This window comes from Rhinoraja longicauda, chromosome 2 (assembly GCF_053455715.1).
Source record: "Rhinoraja longicauda isolate Sanriku21f chromosome 2, sRhiLon1.1, whole genome shotgun sequence".
NCBI lineage: Eukaryota > Metazoa > Chordata > Chondrichthyes > Rajiformes > Arhynchobatidae > Rhinoraja > Rhinoraja longicauda.
Window position 1 is genome coordinate 28,101,228 of NC_135954.1, and position 14,868 is coordinate 28,116,095.

Below are 14,868 nucleotides of genomic sequence, written 5' to 3' on the forward strand. Positions count from 1 at the left end.
CACAAGCCATTAACATTTGCTTTTTTGAAATTGTCTGACCCATGGTCGGCCCGCCAGCAGCGGCACCTGACTGCTATCTCCGAATTTACCACAGATGTCCGTCATATCGCGGGTAAGCTGAATGCCGTTGCTGACGCCCTGTCTAGACCTGCTTTTCCCCCTATTTCGGCGGTGGACTGCAAGGTGGATCCCCAGGAGCTCGCGGAGGCACAGCTCCTGGCGGATACCGTTTCGACGTACCAGTCCACCACTTCGGGATTGAAGTTGGCCCAGGTAGCTTGTGGGTCGGAGGGCACGAAAGTCTGGTGCGATGTTTCTCTTCCTCGCCCCAGGCCGGTAGTACCGCCCTCCCTTCAGCGCCGGGTTTTCGATGCCATTCATGGGCTGGCGCACCCGTCCATCCGCTCCACCTCTGCCTTAGTGGCAGCGAGGTTTGTCTGGCATGGCCTGCGGAAACAGGTAGCGGGGTGGGCACGTTCCTGCGTGCCCTGTCAGACCGCTAAGGTCCAGCGCCACGTCCAGCCCCCCGTACAGGATTTCGAAGTCCCGGCTTTTCGTTTTTTCCACATCCACGTGGATTTGGTCGGGCCTTTGCCTTCCTCCCGGGGCTACACCCACCTCCTCACGGTGGTGGATCGGTTCACCCGGTGGCCAGAGGCTTTCCCATTGTTTGATATCTCGTCAGCGTCTTGTGCTAGGACTTTGGCCCTTCATTGGGTAGCTCGTTTCGGGGTCCCGGCAGTTATTACAACTGACAGAGGACCACAGTTCACTTCGTCCCTCTGGGCCGCGCTGGCGGAACTGTACGGGTCCAAATTACAACCCACAACTGCATATCACCCCCAGGCAAATGGACTCGTAGAAAGGTTCCACCGCCAACTTAAGGCGTCCCTCAGTGCAAGGCTTGAAGGCCCGGACTGGGTAGACCAACTCCCTTGGGTTCTTTTGGGCATCCGGACGGCTCCTAAGCCAGATCTCGGTGCGTCGTCCGCAGAGCTGGTATATGGCTCGACCCTTCGAGTACCTGGAGATCTGTTTCCGGACACTTCAGCCCTGCTCCCTACAGTCCCATCAGCGTTAGCAGCTCTCCGGGAACGGGTGGGCTCCCTGGCTCCAGTGCCGACTTCACGTCATGGGTGTCCCATGGTACATGAACCGTCTTCCCTGAAGGACTGTGAGTTTGTCTTTTTGCGTAAAGATGCCCATCGCGCCCCGTTGCAGAGGGTCTATCAAGGGCCGTTCCGGGTTTTACGTAAGGGAACGGCTACTTTCACCTTAGACATGGGCGGCAAGAGTGAACTCGTCTCGGTGTCCCGGCTCAAACCTGCCCATTTGGACCCGGATCAACCAGTCCTGGTCGGTCAAACCCCTAGAAGAGGCCGACCTCCGTTAGTTCCGCCCAGTCCACAAACCCCCGTTCCGACAGTTCCTCCGGGACCCCCAGTTTCGGCAGTTCCCCTAGGACCCCCCGTTTCGGCAGTTCCTCCAGGACCCCCCGTTCCGGTAGTTCCTCCAGAACCTCCCGTTCCGGCTGTTCCACCAAGTCCGGAACCTCCGGCTCCTGTGGTTCAGGCTGTCCCTCTCCGTACTCGTTATGGTCGCGAAATCCGGATCCCTGCTAGGTTCCGCACCTCGGGTTCTGGGGGGGGTCATGTAGCGACCATAGAGAATGGTCCAGGTCGTCGAACCCTCGGATTGGCCAGCGAGGTCACGTGGGAACGCGACCATGGGGATTGGTCCAGGAAACGACATCGCTGATTGGCCAGCGATGTCAGGTGCGCGTTTGGCGCCCGATTTAGCCAGTTCGGCGAAGTCTTCAAGGAAGACAGTAAGTTTATATTGGTTGTCCTGTAACTTGTTGTTTTGACTCTGTATTCGTGTATTGCGGCTGCAATAAACTTCGTCTACAACTAGCAAGTTTCGGACTCGCCATAGTATCTTAATGTTGTCAAGTTTGTGCCACTACAAACATTCACAAATTTACAATTAAACTAAATTAAAAAAGACATATCTGGCAAATATGAGGCTGGGACCCCTTGCTTCTAATTTAGAACAGTACAGCACAGGGACAGGCCCTGTGGTCCAATCTATCGGTGCCAAACATGATGCCAAATTAAACGAATCCCTTCTGCCTGCACATTATCCATATCGCTCCATTCCCAGCTTATGCATGTACTTATCTAAAAACCTCTTAAACTATCATGGAGCTAAACAAGGAGCTGCAGATGCTGGTTTATATCAAAGATAGACACAAAGTGCTGAAGTAACTCAGCGGGTCAGGCAGCATCTCTGGAGAAAAAGGATGGGTGATGTTGGACAAACTATCATTCCTGTTTCTACCATCACCCTTGCCACCGTGTTCCAAGCACCTACCAGTTTCTTTGCAAAAAGAAAACTTGCCCCACATCTTTCCTTAATTTTTCCCCTCTTACCTTAAAGATATGCCCTCTAGTTTTTGACATTTACAACCCGGGGAAAGGTTCTGACCATCTACCCTGTTTGTGCCTTTAATAATTTAATATACTTCAATCAGGTCTCCCCTCAACCTCTGATATTCCAGAAACAACCATCCAAATTTCTCCTTGTAAGTAATACCTTCTCGTCTAGACAGAATTGTGTTATACTTCTGCACCCTCACTAAAGCCTCCACACTCTTCCTGTAGTGGGCAACTGAACACAACATTCCAAATGTGTCATTTTCATGGACCTATATTTTAACCTGCTGCCTAACTTTCTAATTGTCTTTGCAAGACCTCTTCTCCCTTCCCTACTACGCCATAGGTAGTAATGGTATCCGTTTATACTTGTTGTGAAATAGTTTAATATATAAGCTGGTTTATCTACCGATCCACAAAGTTCCTGTGGCGGCCACAGAAAGGTCCTCGTTTATACCCTCTCCAAAACCTTCGCATACTTCCTGTAATTGTGACCCGAAATGCCCCAACTACTCCATATATCCTAGAACCAAAGTGCTATAAAGGTGTAGCATGACACCCTGGTTCTTGCACTCAATACCTGACCTATGAAGGTCAGCACACCATACACATTTTTTACCACTTTATCTCTTGTATTGCTACTTTTAGGACAACATAGCAGCATAAAGTAATTCACCTCAAAACAGGTCCAGGGCACCAAGGACCTGATTGACCCTACATTGATCATCCTGTACATTCTCGACCATCTTATCTACTCTGCTGCCATCATCAAGGATCTTTGGACGTGTACACCGAAGTCCCTTTGTTCCTCAATACTTCCTAAGAACCTGACGTTTGTTGTGTGTATCCTAATTGGGTCTTCCTCAACCCCCCCCCTGCCAAAATGTATCACCTCATACTTAACATTTTAAATGTCATCTGTCATTGCTCTACCCAGACTACCAGCTGATCAATATCATTCTGTTGCCTGAAACCACCTTCCTCAATATCAACACCACCAATTCACCACGACAATATTCATCATAATATCTTGATGCTTCCTGAGTGGTCAGTAATAGTCCGTTCAGAGAAGACAAAATGTTCTACTCTGACAGTTCTGAAGGGGCCAAGGAGTTCCAGCAATATTGTGCCATCTTGAAGGGGTTGTCAAGTTATTCTCTAGTTTTACTTCTTGTTCTTGTGTGCCTGCTATTTTCATGTCAAGTCAAGTTTATTGTCACACGTCCAGGTATGCCAGGGTACGGGTACAATGAAAATCTTGCTTACACCAGCATCAAGGGCACATTGACTTAGACACATGCACAAAAACATAAATTAGAAATAAAGTACATATATATTACATATAAATTCTACCAGACAGTTAGAAGACAAAAGACTGCCAAAAACAAGACACTACATGCATTTAAAATTTAAACATAAATTTAAGGTAAAGGGGGAAAGTTTTAAGAGGAATCTGAGGGGTAACTTTTTCACACAAAGGGTAGTGGGTGTATGGAACAAGCTGCCAGATGAGGTAGTTGAGGCAGGGTCTATCCCAATGGTTAAGAAACAGTTAGACGGGTACATGGATTGGACAGGTTTGGAGGGATATGGACCAAACGCGGGCAGGTGGGACAAGTGAAGCTGGGACATGTTGGCCGGTGTGGGCAGACTGGGCCGAAGGGCCTGTTTCCACACTGTATCACTCTTTGACTCTATTTGGCCTCATAGGGATAGAGAGAAAACCATTTATGCCTCCTGCATGGAGGAGTGTGCTTGTGAGATGGGACATCTGCAGGAGTTAAGAATATGAGAAAGGAAGTGGAATCAGGTAGGGGAGATGTTTATTAGAAAGGATGCCTGTTGTGCTGCGGTGGCCACTGTAAACTGTGAAAGGAAGAGGTCTATTAGGAATGAGAAGTGTGTAACTATGCTGGGTGTTGAAGGATGTGATGCATGGGAGGAATAGTTGAGAATGTGTTGTTGAAAGGAGAGAGATGAATTAGGAGTTGTACTCACACATGCTACTCTGATTAGTTTACTGATTCATTCCTTCCAGGTGCTGGAGCCAATTATCTCAACAATTTCTCACCATGTTTTACAATCTGGGTGTTTAATGCTGTTTCTCTCCTTGACTCGCAAGAATTTCTGTCACTTCGCTAACATTTGGATCTCTGAGCAGAAATTGTTCCGTCTTTGACTCAATCTGATTTATTTGCTTCCTGCACTCTTTGACAGCAAAGCTATGCAACCTTGTATTTAAAAGCATACACGTGCTTTAAACTGGTTTCTTGCTGAACCCTTTTCTTCTTAGTTTAGGGATTCTGAGGTGGTTGGTGAGGCCAATGTGGGATCTAAAGAAAGATGGGCAAGTACTTTAGTCATATTCTTCTTCATCCATTTAAGCTAAGCTCCTGATGCATGGATACTCTGTTCCCAACAACATCCAAAAAGCTCTTTTTATTCACAAAATGCTGGAGTAACTCAGCAGGTCAGGCAGCATCTCGGGGGAGAATGAATGGGTGATGTTTCGGGTCGAGACCCTTCTTCAGACCCTTCTTCAGGTCTCGACCCGAAACGTCACCCATTCCTTCTCTCCCGAGATGCTGCCTGACCTGCTGAGTTACTCCAGCATTTTGTGAATAAATCGATTTGTACCAGCATCTGCAGTTATTTTCTTATCCCAAAAGCTCTTCTTCCATTCTGGGCACCCAAGGGTCAGAGATTCCTACAACTTAGTGGGAATATTCCATGTTTAATTTAGTTTAGAAATGAAGCATGAAAACAGGCCCTTCGGCCCACGAGTCCACGCTGACCAGCAATTCCTGTACACTAGCACCATCCTACACACTAGAGACAGTTTACAATTTTTACCAAAGCAAATTAACCAAGAAATCTGTACATCTTTGGAGTGTGGGAGGAAACCAAAGCACCCAGTTAAAGCCCACACAGTCACGGGGAGAACATACAAATTCGATACAGGCAGCACCTGTAGTCAGGATCGAACCCGGGCTTCTGGCGCTAGAAGGCAGCAACTCTACCACTGCGCCACTGTGCCGCCATATTTTTATATCATTCTTCAATTGTATTATCAGTTCACCTGGTAAAATCTTGCCGTGGAAGACTCAGTGCTGATTGCGTATCTGGTGGATGTCAAGTCTCAAGCATTCAAGTGACTAAGTATATCTCTGCTGACTAAGTGTGTTGAACTTTGACTCTCTACGCTGGGTACATTGGGTCCATATCTTGCCAATAAATTTGGAGAATTTTGCGTGGTCAGCTTCGGTGGTCTGTCTCCAGGAATTCGGGGTGCGTGGTCTAGTTAGTCTATCTCTCCAAAGCGGACAGAAGAGTGGTAATCACTACTACCTGACAGACGATAAACTGCGAGCTGCATCTTCAAACATTCATAAGTTCAAAGTTCCGATGACCACCCTTGCTTGCTATCAGTCAGCACTGAGATTAGATCTGTAAGGTTGTGATCATGGTTTGCATGCTATCATAAGGTAGACACGGTTAGTAGACCAATTTCTGACAAGGATGCCCACATTCAGCAGATCCTATGAAAATTGCACGGATAAGGGAACAGCAATTCCCAATATATTGAAAATAAAAAATACCTGGAAATCTGAAATAAATACAAAAATTGCCAGAAACTCTCGGTAGTGGTGACGATAGGTCTCACATGTGGAGTGCTACCTCTGTTTCTCTTTCCCCAACAGCTCCCTGGACAGCTGAGGGAGTTCAGCAATTTCTGCTAGATTTGGATGGAAACTTGATTGTAGGATCCCAGTCAGACCAATAAATCTACCTATTTTCCCAGCTGCGATTCAAACCTGCCTGGATTTTAAATCAAGTCTCAAATCAACACTCATTATTATTAGGTAGGTGTGAAAGGAAATGGGAATAATGAGGTCCAGAAACAGGGATCCAACCTATGATTCAGTGGATTCAGTGGAGGATAAACACCAACGGGTTTGTTTCCCTTTCTAATTTGTGCGCAGTTCCACGTACACAGCAATGCCAAGGTACAATGGAACTAACATGGCAAGCTTAATAGAGCACCGGCACGTAACATATAGGTAGTGTTGGAAGGATCTGCAGATGCTTGTTATAGGTAGATTGGATAGACTCGGCTTGTACTCGCTGGAATTTTGAAGATTGAGGGGGGATCTTATAGAAACTTACAAAATTCTTAAGGGGTTGGACAGGCTAGATGCAGGAAGATTGTTCCCGATGTTGGGGAAGTCCAGAACAAGGGGTCACAGTTTAAGGATAAGGGGGAAGTCTTTTAGGATCGAGGTGAGAAAGTTTTTTTTCACAGAGAGTGGAATTCTCTGCCACAGAAGGTAGTTGAGGCCAGTTCATTGGCTATATTTAAGAGGGAGTTAGATGTGGCCCTTGTGGCTAAAGGGATCAGGGGGTATGGAGAGAAGGCAGGTACGGGATACTGAGTTGGATGATCAGCCATGATCATATTGAATGGTGGTGCAGGCTCGAAGGGCCGAATGGCCTACTCCTGCACCTATTTTCTATGTTTCTATGTGCAGGATACAATGTTAAGTTTTACAATGTTAAGACTTTTTTTTTAATTATGCGTAATTATTGCCAAGATATACTGAGGGTGTAAGTCATTGGCATATTTGTATTTGCACTCCTACAGTTTTTGCTGCCACCTGCACCCACATCCGCATCACAGCAAATCATTTCAGAATATAACTGAGGACTTCTGAAAAACGTCTTCACTGATAAATACTGAAAGGTGGCAGGGAAAGAAAACATTGACATGTTCAAGTCTAAATTTGTGAGCATGATTTGAATTTGTACAATATGTTGTAAAGTAAGATAAAAATCTCAAGGTAAATCACAAGACGTGATTTATACAACAGAAACGGCAGTGCTGAAGGAGCTGTAAAACATGACGTCATCTTGTGCTCAAACCACTGACCAGTCAGCTACAAAATAACCAATCATTTGGTTTAAAATCATTGGTATAACAAGGGCAGAAAATCTTCATGGCATATTTATTATTCAATGGTGCAGGAACAACATTTTAATTATTTATTTCTGCACCACTGAAAGAAATGAACTTCCAATTGCAGAGGAAAATGAGACCATTCCACATTGAAATGACCAACTCTATAAATCACCAGCGCATTTTCTTTTGTTGTCCAAGAGTCTGAGAGCTTCATAGACGAGAGTTTTAGTGAGGTAGTCATGCGCAACGTGCAGGCAGAAGGTAGATTGGGTCTAATAGAAAAGGGAAAGGGAGCAGTCAGAGAGTGCAAGAATTCCCTGTGGCCATTCCCCTCGAAAACAACTGTACCCTTTGTGGTATTATTGGGAGGGAATGGGAGGTTCAAGGGAGAGCAGCAGCAGCAGCAGCAATCAGGTCTGTGGCACCATCTGTGGCTCTGTGGGGTAGGTGATGTCAGACAAGAGCAATTGTGATTAGAGACTCATTTGTTAGGCAATTCTGTGTCTGCAAATGGGACTCCAGAATAGTGTGAAGGAACTGCTGATGCTGGTTTATACCGAAGATAGACACAAAATGCCGGAATAACTCAGCAGGTCAGGCAGCATGTCTGGAGAAAAGGAATAGGTGGTGTTTCAGGTCAATTTGGGATCCAGGAAAGTGTGTTGCCTTGCTGGTGCCAGAGTTGAGGATGTTTCGGGGTGCTACGTGCTAGTGAGGGTAGGAACAGGAAGATAGGACACACGAATGCGTGGCTGATGTGTTTACACAGGAGGCAAGAATTCAGATTGTTGGACCATTGGCATTCACTGCTGGGGCAGAGGTGACCTGAACAAGATGGATGGGTTGCACCTAAACAGAAAGGAACCAATATTCCGGCAGGCAAGTTTATAAGTGCGAAGAAGGAAAATTTAAGCAAGATTGGCAGGGGAACGCGATCCAAAGTAGCAGTTAGGTAAGTTGCAGGCTCGAAGTTGAATACAGAAGTCATGAGAGCAAGTAGGACAGACAGGAGCACAGCGGGGAGTGCAGAAAGACAGATACAATATTGAGTAGGTTGTTTGTGGGCAAAGGAATGTCTGGAAAGTGGGAAGCGTGATAGAGTAATAATGAAAATTCAAGGTTTGTATTTTCCTGTTAAAGTGAAGGGCAACGCAGGTAAGAATAAGGAATCCTGGATGATGATACACAGCTTGGATCGTGTATCCCTGGCAGGATATATATGATGCCCAAGAAAATGTAAGAAGAAATTCAAGAGGGCTAAAAGGGGGGGGCATGAGATTGCTCTGGCAGATAAAATTAAGAAGGAAAAGAGATTTTGTAAGTATGTTAAGGGAGAAAGGGTAACTAGAGAAAAAATTGGGCCCCTCAGAAACCAGTCATCATCTATGTGTAGAACTGCAGGAGATGGGCAAGGTCCTCAATTAATATATCTCCTAAGTTTTTACTACGGTAAAATACATGAAGACTAGAGAACTTAGCAAAGTCATAGGTGCTATCTTGCAGTCTGCATTACAATCTCAATGTCCTAAAATATAGGAAAGTAGATACATTTCTAAGTTCTAATCAGGTATATCCAGAGACATTGTGGAAAGCTAGAAAATAAATTGCAGGAGTCCAGGCCGAGATACATAAACCATTGTTCGACACGGGTGAGGTGCCAGGCAAACTAGAGGGTGGATAATGTTGCACTTCTAAATAAAAAGGGCTGCAAAAAAAAACCTAGGAACTATAGACCTGTAAGCCTTATATTTGTTAGTGGCAAGTTACTGGAGCGGAATCTTATGGGTAAGATATATATGCATTTGGAAAGACGGTTTATTAGGGATATTCAGTACCATTTTGTGTGTGGGAGATCGTGGATCACAAATTTGATTGATTTTTTTGAAGTAGTAACTAAAAAGGTCAATGCAGACAGGGCAGTAGACACATTCCATATGTGCAAAGCACTTGTTGAGGTTTAACATTGTAAGCTATTCTGGAAGGTTAGATCACATAGGATCCAGAGAGAGCTAGATAACTGGAATGGTGTTGGCTTGAAGATAGGAAGCAGAGGGTGATGGTGAAAAGTTGCTTTTTGAACTGGAGGTCTGCAACTAGTGGTGTAACACAGGATCCTGCCAGGCCTATTGCTGTTTGTCATCTATATTAACAATTTGGATAAGAATTAACAAGGCATGGTTAGTAAGTTTACAGATAACACAAAGATAGGTGGTATCATATGCAGTGAAGATGAGTCATAGAGTGATACAGCGTGGAAACAGGCCCTTCAGCCCAACTTGCCCACACCGGCCAACATGTCCTAGCTACATTAGTCCCACTTGCCTGCGTTTGGTCCATATCCCTCCAAACTAGTCCTATCCATGTACCCGTAGAATTATTTCTTAAATGTTGGGATTGTCCCACCCTCAACTACCTCCTCTGGCAGCTTGTTCTATACACTCACCACGCTTTGTGTGAAAAAAGTACCCCTCAGATTCCTATTAAATCTTTTCCCCTTCACCTGAAACCTATGTCCTCTGGTCCTCGATTCACTACTCTGGACAAGAGACTGTGCATCTACCCGATCTATACCTCTCATGATTTTATACACCTCTATAAGACCACCCCTCAACCTCCTGCACTCCAAGAAATAAAGTCCCAGCCTACTCAACCTCTCTTTATAGCTCAGACCCACTAATCCTGGCAACATCCTCATAAATCTTTTCTATACCCTTTCCAGCTTGACAACATATTTCCTATAACATGGTGCCCAGAACTGAACACAATACTTTGAATGCGGCCTCATCAACGTCTCATACAACTGCAACATGATCTCCCAACTTCTATACTCAATACTCTGACTGATGAAGGCCAATGTACCAAAAGCCTTTTTGACCACATGATCTACCTGCGATCCAACTTCAAGGAACCATGCACCTGCACTCCTAAATTCCTCTGCTCTACAACCCTCCCTAGAGCCCTACCATTCACTGTGTAGGTCCTGTCCATGTTAGACATCCCAAAATGCAACACCTCACATTCCTCTGTATTATAAACAATAGACAATAGGTGCAGGAGTAGGCCTTTTGGCCCTTCGAGGCAGCACCGCCGTTCATCGTGATCATGGCTGATCATCCACAATCAGTATCCTGGGAATTGGCCTCCAATGCCTTCTGAGACAGAGAGTTCCACAGCTTCACAACTCTGAGTGAAAAAGTTTTTCCTCACCTCCGTTCTAAATGGTCTACTCCTTATTCTTAAACTGTGGCCCCTGGTTCGGGACTCCCCCAACATCGGGAACATGTTTCCTGCCTCTAGCGTGTCCAATCCCTTAATAATCTTATATGTTTCAATAAGATCCCCTCTCATCCTTCTAAATTCCAGAGTATACAAGCCCAGTCGCTCCAGTCTTTCAACACATGACAGTCCCGCCATTCCGGGAATTAACTCGTGAACCTACGCTGCACTCCCTCAATAGTAAGAATGGCCTTCCTCAAATTTGGAGACCAAAACAGCACACAATACTCCAGGTGTGGTCTCATTAGGGCCCTGTAAAACTGGAGAATGACCTCTTTGCTCCTATACTCAACTCCTCTTGTTATGAAGGCCAACATTCCATTAGCTTTCTTCAATGCCTGCTGTACCTGCAAGCTTACTTTCAGTGACTAATTCCATTAAATTAAATTCATCAACTATTCCTCAGCCCACCTGGCCAATCGATCAAGATCCTGCTGCAATTTTTCACAACCGTCTTCACTATCTGGAAAACCACCCACTTTTGTATCATCAGCAAACTTGCTAATCTTGGCATGTATGTTCTCATCCAAATCATTGATATAACGGGCCCAGAACCAAACTCTGAGGCACACCACTAGTCACAGGCCTCCACTCCGAGAAGCAACCTTTCACCATTGTCCTCTGCTTCCTTCCATAAACACAATTTTCTAACCAGAATATCAAGAATTCTTATCAAGAATTAGCAGGATCTTGATCGGCGAGGCAAGTGGGCAAAGGAATGGTTCATGGAGTTTAAATTAGATAAGTGCAACTTGTTGCTTTTTGTAATGTCAGGACCTTCACAGTGAATGGTAGGGCAGAAGGGCTGGGAATACAGGTAACCAATTGATTCATCTTTATAGTCCAAAATTTTAATAGGATTTAATGAAACATTAAACATGAGTTTATTAGCTAAATACTATTACTTACAAATTGGTTCCTAGACATCAAACTAAATATTTAATATGTATGTCTATGCTTTCAGAATATTGAACAGAAAATCAATCATCTAAACCTTAACGACGTTTCAAAATAAGACTTTTGTCCTGAGGCCGCACATCATGAACATAATTGCAGCCATTGCGGCTAATTTAATTTTAATATGACAGACATTATCTCATCTAGCTATTCATGAATGGATTTTCAACTATGCAATCTTTTAACAGTCTTCAGAGATTAACATATGAAAAGAATGTAATATATAATGTATGCTTTCCAATCATCTGATTAGTCTTATTACCTCATGAGAAATAACGATTTCAGGGGTGATAGAGGTCGGGAACAATGTTCTAACAACAGACAAGAGTGGCAGAGTTCAGGTTTAATCCCACAATCCAAGTTTCCTGACAGCTGGAGATGTGAAGTTGAGGCCAAGTATCTCCCTGCAGGAGGAAGAGATAGTCATGGGGTTACAGAGGATCTGTGGGTTCTCAATCAATATTGGTATTGACAGAAGCTGGGAAATAGGTCACCAAAATGATTTCCTTATCTGCTAGTCTGAGCCAGCAATATGAACAAATATTCCTGGGAATAATAGAAGATGGATTTAATCCTAAATTTTAACCGGGGCAACAACAAATTGGGGCCATAACTTACAAGACCCCTTTTAAGTAAACCAGATTTGATCACTAATCAAATGCATCATAGTCAGGCACAGGGACAGGAGACTGCTGATGAAGACATCTGAGAACAATCTTGGGCATAATAGTGGATGCTGGGAACAGGAAAAGAGATATCTTTCTGCAGGCATCAACAAGGTGACCTGCAGCCCAAGATCTGTGCTTTAATTGCCCCCCACCCCTTCACGTTCTAGACCCTCCCCCGGCCACCTGCTTCTTGGCACAGAGTTTCCCCAGTGGTCTGAGCGAAGTCGACAGACCCATATTTCTGCTTATCAGGAGGTTCTGAACTCCATGAAATGAGAGCTGGAATCACTGACAGAAAAATGCCTGTTTAACAGGGTAGGTTGCCAGTGCAGACAATGCAAGCACACAGTGCTCACATTTTAACCCTTCAAACATCCCATTCTCATTCTGTGAAGAGATACATATGTTTGTATTGGAAGATACAAACCCGCTTAATTTGGTGATCTAAATTTTTTTAACAGTTTGGGTAAAACGTATTATAATACAATTCTGTTCTCTAGATAAAGTAGAACAATATGATTGAATGTAGAAAATAATATCATTGCACAGCTTGCGCTATAGAAATAATACTACGGTATATACTGCATTTCAGCTGTTCTGCTTAGTCTCTCTTTCACTCACAAACATGTACACACTGATACATACACAAACACACACACAAACCCATACACAAATACACACCAACAGAAAACCTAGAGCAGTAAGAATATTTGGTCTCAATGCCAGAAGGTGCGGTGTTCCATTTCTTAGATTCCATTTGAATCATACGCAGAATGTGAATGCATAAATAATCTGCTAAAACAGATTTATAAAAACTGAGTGCCAAGATAGCAAAGCAATATGGGTAATCACACTGCTGTCCAGAACCTACCCACCCCCATACCATATGTTACTGCTGGCAGCATGGAACACTGAAATGGATTTTGCAGGAGTTTTGTTTATAAATTTGATTCAAATACAAATATATACTGATCCTAACAGTAGGTTGTGAAAATAAGGATATTTATATTTTCAATTCCATTACTGAAGCAGCCATGGCGTAATGACACTTCAGTTAATAAACCATCAAACTTTCAAACAAGATGTAGAAACAAGAAACTACAGGTGCTGGTTTACCAAAAAAGACACAAAGTGCTGGAGTAACTCAGCATGTCAGGCAGCATATTTGGAGAATATGGATAAGTGACATTTCGGGTCGGGACCCTTCTTCAGGCAAATTATTTCAAACAAATTCTGTTAAATCTACGACTATATTACTTTAATAAACTAGTGATATTGAACTTGGAAATATTTATAGGTAATGCAGTACTAATATTCAGAATAGACACAAATGCTGCATTCAATTTGTTTAGATACTGATTGGGAGTTTGAGTTCAAGATTGGTTTTACACTCACATGGAACTGATTAATTTGTAAATTTCAGGATAACTCGATGGTAATACATAAACCGCAAACTGAAAGAAAAGTCCTGTGTGGCTATGCTTGTTTCTTTTTGAAGATATTGCAACCTGGACAGATGAGGCCACATTCTCACTATTAATCTATTCTTCTTTCCTGTTAAGTATTCCAGAATTCCGTTTTTAATTTCAGATTTTTAGCACCCGAGGGTTTCTTTGTTCAAAACCGAAAATGCGTTTTTCCTTAGACGCAAGGAACTGCAGACATTAGTTTACAAAAAAAGACAAAAAGTGCTGGAGTAACTCGGTAGGTCATGCAGCATCCCTGGAGAACATTGATCGGCGACGTTTCATGTCGGGACCCTTCTTCAGACTAATTGTAGTGGGGGGGAAGAAAACTGGAAGAGAGGTGGAGACTGGACAAAGCTTGGCAGGTGATAGATGGATCATGGGTGATGTTTTTTTTAATTGGCAGTTGGTTAGAAAACAGCCAGAAATAAAAAGGGCCAAAAAGCATGAAATAAGGAGATAAGGATAGAGGACGGGTGAAATGTGAAACCGAAAGAAGGAATATAGATGGACGGGGATGAGGGTGCGGGGAATGGGAGAAATGGGTGTGCATCCAGGTGGAGTACAGTGAAACTGAGAAGAGAGGGAGAAACAAAAGGGGTTTAGGGCGTCATAGCATCATAGAGTAAATACAGTGTGGAAGCAGGCCTTTCGGCCCAACTTGCCCACACCGGCCAACATGTCCCAGCTACACTAGTCTGACCTGCCTGCGCTTGGTTTGTATCCCTCCAAACCTATCCTATCCATACACCTGTTTAACTGTTTCGTAAACGTTGGGATAGTCCCAGCCTCAACTACCTCCTCTGGCAGCTTGTTCCATGCACCCACCACCCTTTGTGTGAAGATTAGTTGTGTGTGTGTAGGTTAGTTATCTAAAATTCAAGATTCAATGTTAATACTGCTGGGTTGTAAGCTACCCAAGCAGAATATGACGTGCTGTTCCTCTAGTTTGCCTGCGGCCTCTCTTTCACACGTTTCGACGGTAATGTTGTATCCTTAATGTTTTGATGTGTTTATGCTTTATTCTTAATTGTTAACTGTATGTTTGTGTTGTCATTTGTGAGAGGAGCATTCCTTATATAAGGCACCAATGTACCAAGGCACATTCC

General features: G+C 43.9%; 1 long non-coding RNA gene across 1 annotated transcript in view; it reads right to left on the reverse strand.

The window, feature by feature from the left end:
- The window catches only part of LOC144603032 (uncharacterized), a 161,215-nt gene that overhangs the window by 141,150 nt on the left and 5,197 nt on the right, over positions 1–14,868 (reverse strand). The window contains exon 2 of the long non-coding RNA XR_013548522.1: positions 11,888–12,029. This is a non-coding gene — a long non-coding RNA (uncharacterized LOC144603032). The remainder of the gene's footprint in view (positions 1–11,887; positions 12,030–14,868) is intronic.